Below are 7,984 nucleotides of genomic sequence, written 5' to 3'. Positions count from 1 at the left end.
CTATTATGAATAGTCGTACATACATACACATATATGACACATAGAAACATCACAGTCTAATTCGGATGTATACAATGTACATGGTGAAAATAAAGAATCCTGTGAATTTACAAAACAGATGGCATAAGGATAGGGTGACCAGATGACCCAATTTCAGCGGGACAGTCCCGATTTTTAACAATTTTTCCCGCGTCCCTCCGCCTTTTAAAAAAGTCCCGATTTTTTTTCTGGCTTCATGTTGAAAGCCCAATGGATTTGCTTAAGAAATCCTAACCGGGGCAAGACAAAAGACACCGTCTAACCTCTCTCTCTGTCTCAGTACTTTCACTGAAGATATTAAAACGTTAAAGCAACAAAACAGACCTCTCCCCTCCCCCCACGCCGATCGCGTCTACCTCATTTTATAAGAAAAAAAATGATCCTAGTACCATAGAGCTGCAGGAAATGGCTAGAGGGGTCGCCAGTGTTACTTCCTGGATTTTCCAGAGGGGAGGGGCACGGAGGTTGGAGGACTGCTCAAAATGGTGGGTAAAGAAACTTTCTGGTAAGTGTGCTGGGTTTTTTTCTTTTATTTTTTAATGCATTTTAAAATAATGTAGGTTTTTAAAAATGTGCAGCTACTGTTTTTTTATTCAAAACAATATGTGATGTGCCATGGAAAAATCATTAAAAAAAAACCTGAAAGAACAAAAGGTTTTTTTAGGGTATTTTCCTGACCAAAACTATAATTGTTTCTGCATGACACCCTTAATCAGAAATAGCCAACTACACTTCATTCTAAATAGTTTTATTTCCTTTATTGTATGTGATTACTCAAGTCCAAAAACTGAGTTAATTGGATAAACCCAGCTCCACAATTTACTAAATATACAGTTACAGGAATTTCATGTATAGTATGCTGTCTCTTAGGGTTTATTGAACATAGGAGAATAATATGAGAGGGATTTGATGTAAAATAAGCTCTTTTAATGAATTCAAAATCAACGCAGCAGACAAGACATGGGAGTGAACATAATACACACTTTAACAATATTTTTTTTTCTTTTAGTCATCAAATATTGCAGCAAGTGTGTCAGTAATAATAGCAAGACAGGCATAGGATTTTCCAGCCAGGTTAATTTTACTTTTTTATGGTTTTGATGTTGTATTTAATTTTATCTGTATTAGAAACTTATGAAGGCTGTGCAACATTTTGAGGTGATATAGAGTATGTAAAGGCATGAATACAGTAGAACCTCTGGTCACAACCATAATTCGTTCCATAACTTTGGTCGCAAACTGATTTGGTCATGAATCAAACCTAATTTTGGAAATTTGGTGCTTACAAAAAAAAAATGGTGCAGAAGGGGAAATCAGCAGCGGGGAGAATGTGAATATTTTGGTCAGAAGCGTTCGTGACCAGAGGTTCTACTGTATAACATCTTCACTTAAGACTTAAGATTCACTTAAGATATAACATCTTCACTTAAGATTCACTTAAGAACTGTGGCAAGAAAGGTGGTAAAGTGACCAAAGTTACAATGGCATTGAAAAAAGTGACTGATGACCATTTTTCACACTTAGCGACCATTTTCACACTTAGCGACCGTTGCAGCATCCTCATGGTCACGCGATCAAAATTTTGATGTTTGGCAACAGATTCGTATTTATGATGGTTTCAGTGTCCTGAGGTCATATAATCACCTTTTGACAAAGTCAAATGGGAAAACCTTATTCACTTATGTTACTAATTTATCAGCTGCATTTATTCACTTAAGAACTGTGGCAAGAAAGGTGATATAGTGACCAAAGTTACAATGGCATTGAAAAAAGTGACTGATGACCATTTTTCACACTTAGCGACCATTTTCACACTTAGCGACCGTTGCAGCATCCTCATGGTCACGCGATCAAAATTTTGATGTTTGGCAACAGATTCGTATTTATGATGGTTTCAGTGTCCTGAGGTCATATAATCACCTTTTGACAAAGTCAAATGGGGAAACCAGATTCACTTATGTTACTAATTTATCAGCTGCATTTATTCACTTAAGAACTGTGGCAAGAAAGGTGATATAGTGACCAAAGTTACAATGGCATTGAAAAAAGTGACTGATGACCATTTTCCACACTTAGCGACCATTTTCACACTTAGCGACCGTTGCAGCATCCTCATGGTCATGTGATCAAAATTCGGATGTTTGGCAACAGTTACAATTTATATTTGTAAATTGTAGTTATGTTGAAATAAAAAAAACCATTACAATACTATTTTTGCGTTGTATGAAAATTTTTGTTGCTCCGTATAAAATTTTTAATCAACCCCACCCCCCCACCCACCCCGGTTAAAGGTGTCCCTCTTTACCAATCTGAAAATCTGGTCACCTTACATAAGGAACAAAATTGCTACAGAATCTAGTAGGCCTGCTATAGATACTTCAAAACCTCCTCCCAGACAGGAGCAACAGAGACAGACTGTGAAGTGGGTGGGTGAAGTCTCTTAACAAATTTAATAATTTTTGTAAACTATTGTCATTTATGTTAACAAAATTCACTGTATTCTTTCAGATTCTTTAACCTTAATGGAAAAATATTTTTTCATCCATTTTAAAACACCAAACTTTTCTTTAAAAACATTTCTAAAATCAAAAAGTTCTAATACATTTTTTTAAAACTTCCTCTTAACATACATACTTTAAAATTGACTTTCAGTCAGACCAATAAAATTCCAACTAACACCAATTAACTCATTAATTTAAATCACTCCCTCCAAGTTATTCTCATAACTTTTTTTCTTATTGTATGCATCCTTTTTGAAATTCTAAACTTTTATTTAAGCTAATACATCTTTTCTTTAACTTTCTCTTAACATAGATATTTTCAAATATACTTTCAGTAATATATTACAAGTTTTAAGAATTACTTAAGCATTATATATAGAGGAAAAAACGCATTTTCAAACCCACTTTACATTAACACTTTCTTTCAATTCCAAATATCCGATCAATAAAAATCCACCCCAATGTCAAAGGGCTCAGTGGTTAAGATGCTGAGCTTGTCGATCAGAAAAGTCAGTAGTTTGGAAATTCAAATCCCTAGAGCCATGTAACTGAGTGGACTCCCGTTACTTGTCCCAGATTCTGCCAACCTAGCAGTTCAAAAGCATTTAAAAATGCAAATAGAAAAATGGGGACCACCTTTGGTGGGAAGGTAACAGTGTTCCATGCACCTTCAGCATTTAGTCATGCCTGCCACATGACCACCAAGACATCTTGCTGGCTCTTCGGCTTTGAAACGGATTCATAAAAATCCAAAAGTTTCAGCCACCCACAACAAAACATTCAAAACAGGCAGCACTTTTGCTTTTGTGGAAGCTGACTAAAGAAGTCCTTCTGAAATCCTTGTCCCAGCTCTACAGCAGGAAGGAGGGGAACTACAAGCCTGCATTTATGAAAAGAACTTTGGATCTGAGTTTCTTTTCTCTAGCCCAGCCCTGCAATTTCCTTCTGCCCATGCAGGGAAATTGCTTGCGTCCCTTCAGCAGGCAGTTCTTTCCCTTCATCTACTTAATGACTATGCCTTGGAAAATCAGGATATGATTGTAAAGTTATGCCATGTAGGTCAGTTCATAAATTAAGAGTCACCTGTATCTGTTTGATGGTCTTTTCCATAGAGCTGGTTGAATATTAAACAGCCAGATGTCTTATCTGCAGTCTAAGCAATACGGCCAAGGAAGGAAGTGTCCAACACCTGCACAGGACAAAATATGGTCATTAGGGCTGTAAGTGGCCAACACCTGGAGAATTTGGGGAAATCCCAACCATTAACTACATCATTAGCCACGTTAGTGATTGTGACCATAGATAAAATTGTGTCAGGAGAACAGTACCATTTTAAATACAATTCTGAGATGCCCTTCATTGGGTTTTTTCCCCCCAAATCTAAGGTTTTTACAAATTTTAAAAGAAAGGACCCAGGGACTACTAAATTTTATAAAAGTAGAAATATTGCTGTAAAACAAGTCCCTGTCTTTGAAATATTGGGAGCAGTTGAGAAGTTACTATTTTTATATACCCTTTTACAATGACAGTGAGCTGAAAGACTTTTTCCTTTTATTTATTTTTATTTTCTTTATTCTATTTGCTTTTTCCCTGTCGGAATTTTAAACTATATTTTAAAGGTAAACTTATTAGCCACCAGAGGGAGCAAAAGACTAACATTTATGCATTATTTCACAACCCTAGTAATGGAACTAGTATGTTAAAAATCAAAGGATACAGTATTGAAAAGATTATTTAAAAAATAAAACCCAACATCAAAATCAAATAAGGGATCCCATTGAAACTACTCAGAGCATTTCAAGAAGAATAATATACTCATGGAAAAAACACACAGTCAGAAAAAAAGATTAACATTGTTGTGATTTGCAAAATATATGCCAGGTACTGCATGTATTCCTGCCCACAGAAGACCCAAATTATATCTATCAAACTAAATGAATTACTCAAAGAGAAAGTAAAGGATCTAGAGACAAGTCTAGCCACTCTGAGTCTCACAGAACAAAATGAAATACTTCAACTAAAAGACTGCAACAAACTGAACACAATAAGGAACAATACCAGAAAAAAATGGCTGTTAGAGATAGACCAATGGTAACATGTCATTTATTTAAAAAAAAACAAGAAATATGTTCCTGCAGTCCAAGCCAGTCCAATCCAGTCTTGCCCTGCTGTAGCTGAGCTATCAATTTCATATCTTCCTCCTGAAAGAAAGCGTGCTGACACCTGGAGAAGGGACAACATTAAGTATACCAGTGATAGGAAGAAAAGTAGACCAGACTTCCCCTAGAAAAAAAGGGTGTGTTGATAAAAGGATACTTATTACTTAGAGAACTGCAACCATCAGATTGTAAACTGGACAATCTGTCAAGAGAGCTATGCTCCTACCCAGGCACAAACATCAAAGATATGACTTATTTTGATTATCAGGCTTACTAAAATTATTAAATTGACAGATTGTTATCATTTTCCCCTGTGTTATATGAGGAGGGATAATATGACAAAAAGCCTAAAAGCAGTATCAGGAGGCTATGAGCATCTTGGCATGCAAGCTAAAGAGATAGGAGCCAAGAATTGGATATTGTTCTTCTGTTGGAATCAACATCCAATGAGGGAACAGGGATTTTAGAAGTAAATCACTGACTTAAGGGATATTGAACTCAAGAGTCCTTTGAATTCCTAGATCTATATGAAGAGTTTCTAGCAAGGGATGGGCAACATATCATAAGAACTGTCAAGAACATGGTTGGAAAGTAACTAGCTAGTCTTATCCAAAGGACTTTAAACTAAAACTGGAAGAGGAGGAAGACTAGTCTTTAGGAGTTAATCCCAAGCATGAACCTCAAGACAAGCAATGAAACGATACATAAGGATTAGTGTGAAGGAAAGGGAACTGAGATATAAAAGAGGAAACATAAAAGACAAATGAAACATCAGTCAAAAGACTCAGGTGGTATACAGTAATGTTCAAAGTATGAGACTCAAGAGCCATTTGTCTGGAATGGTATAGGGCCATGATGGCAAACCTATGGCACACAAGCCATCGCCAATTGCTCTTCCGGGTTCTATCGCACACATGAGCTCCGAATGGCTGGTGTTCTCACAAAGACAAACTGACTGGTGCGCATGCATGGGCCGGAACCCAGAAGAGAGCAGCTGTCTGGTGCGCATGCATGCTGGATCAGCTGTCCAGTGCACAGGCATGCAACGGAACCCAGAAGAGCAGCATGTCACTGTGCACATGCACACCAGCCAGCTGCTCTCTTCCGGGATCCAGTGCTCTGGCGCTCCAGTAATCATGCACGCACGGCCACTCAGTGCTGAAAAGGTTAACCATTACCAGCATAGGGTCTCTTTCTCAATCAAGGGGTTGAACTAAAAGACCTTCAAGGTCCCTTCCAACCCTTTTATTCTATGTTCTATGATTAATATTGTGGAGTGGTGTACTTTATTTCATAGTAATTCTGGCTGAAGAAACAAATGAACAATAATTAACAAGCAGTCAGGATTAAGTACATAATGAAGGACTAAATATCCTGTTTCCCTTGCTAAATAGTTGCAGCACATTGTTCATGTCTTAAATTGCACATGACTGATAATCAGGCAATAAATAGAGAAGTATTTGATTGTATTGGACACAGTTGAACATTATCTAAAAACATTGAAATTCAACTTTGTGTCTTATATTTTTCTCTCCCAGGAGAGGGTTGTTTTTTGTTTTTGTTTTTGCAATGTTGCATTCATTTATAAAATTTATCCCCAGAAAATCTCATCTGATATTCACATCAGCATCATTTCGGCAACAGCTAAAGATTTCCGCAGTAGTAAAATCTAAAAAATTTCCCTACCGGTTCTGTGGGCATGGCTTGGTGGGCATGTGACCGGGTAGGCATGGCCAAGTCGACATCCTTCTTTTCCCTTTCACCTACAAAAAGAAAATTTAATACTTAAATAAGAATAATGAAGAATATTTATGTAACCATACCTACATAGGAGCAATAAAAGTGTTCTCTTCGATGCACCAATGATAATAATGACCTACAAAAAGAAGATATACCACGATATACAAATTTATACTTAAATAAGAATAAAAGAAGTATACAAAACAATAATAGAGGTACACAAATACTTATATAAAAGTGTTAGTCATCTTTCACTTTAAGATGTTTCCATATCGATTTCTCATTGGCACTTTCCTCACTTCCATTTTTCTTGATCTTGATTCTGGGATCATAGGCTGAGCGATGGGTTTCTAGGAAGCACACAGCCACCTGTCTCTGGTTTGTCAAAGACTTCCTGGATGTTTCAGCAGGCACATGAAAAAATATTTTGGAAAAATATAATTGGTTTACACTTTGTTAGCTGAGGATCAGTGATGGGAGCAATACAAAAGCAAACAAAAAACAAAAACAAAGAAACTGGTTTTAACCCCAAAACAATACAAAAGCAACACAATGCAGAAGCAGCTACACCTCACACAAAAGAGCCCCTGCCACAAGCAGGAAACTCACAGAGCCACAAAGAGCTCAGAAAACAACTTTATACAAACTTTATACAAAAACAACACAACTGACTCACAACATTGTACAACACACTCACAATACAACGTTGTGCAACTCACACAATGCCAAAACAGCTGTACTCACAGAAACTGACCCCTGCAACAGACTTAAGAGACTTAACAGAGTTGGAAGGGACCTTGGAGGTCATCTAGTCCAACTCTCTGCCCAAGCAGAATTGCAAAAGCACACAAAATGGTCCCTGTCACAAGCAGCAAATTCACAGAGCTACAAAGAGCTCAAAAAGCAACTTTAACACCTAACAAAAACACAAGGCCATTGTGCAACTCTCACACAATGTAAAAGCACACAAAATGTCCCCTGTAACAACAAGCAGGAAACTCAATCACAGAAAACTCACAAAACCAAGTATCAAAAGCACAAAATGTCACATTCAGCTTGGTGTGATTTTGTGTGCTTGTGTAATGAGCATGAAACACTACAGAAACACACAAAATCTCAGAAAGCTTCACAAATTTTAAAATATAAAAGTTGCTAAAACTGTATATATTTTAAATGGCTATTATTTCCTCTAAAAAATCCTTTAAAAAACCCAAGTAACATTTTTTTAAGTAAAAAAATACACTTACTGTACTTATCCAATTGAAGGCACAAGGCAGGCAGGCAGATTCAGTTGCTAGCAGAAGAGATTAATTGCAGGCAGAGTTAGTTGCTAGCCAATGAAATGGATTGCAGACTGCAAGCCAAGGAATTTCAAAAGGAGCTGAGCAGGCAAACAGCAAGGCATCCGTTCTTCAAACAGCAAGGCAGCTCACAATTCGGTCAGAAGAGCCAAGATAAGCAATCTGGAAGCTAGGGGGAAAGTTGGTAGTTAGCCAGGCGGCTTAGCCAGGCCAGGCAGGGGAGCCCAGGGACCTGGTGGTAGGG

The 7,984-nt window shown here is 37.3% G+C and overlaps 1 long non-coding RNA gene across 1 annotated transcript; it reads right to left on the bottom strand.

The window, feature by feature from the left end:
• Positions 1-3,231: 3,231 nt before the first annotated feature.
• LOC148045934 (uncharacterized) lies at positions 3,232-7,781 on the bottom strand. Its single transcript, XR_015696256.1, has 3 exons — positions 7,687-7,781; positions 6,386-6,462; positions 3,232-3,729 (listed from the first exon to the last, which is right to left on the bottom strand). It is a non-coding gene; the product is annotated as an uncharacterized LOC148045934 (long non-coding RNA).
• Positions 7,782-7,984: the final 203 nt, after the last annotated feature.

Source organism: Thamnophis sirtalis, unplaced genomic scaffold (genome assembly GCF_051295495.1).
Source record: "Thamnophis sirtalis isolate CommonGarterSnake01/CBP01778 unplaced genomic scaffold, rThaSir2_p1.2 scaffold_4, whole genome shotgun sequence".
NCBI lineage: Eukaryota > Metazoa > Chordata > Lepidosauria > Squamata > Natricidae > Thamnophis > Thamnophis sirtalis.
This window is presented reverse-complemented; position numbering and strand designations above follow the sequence as displayed.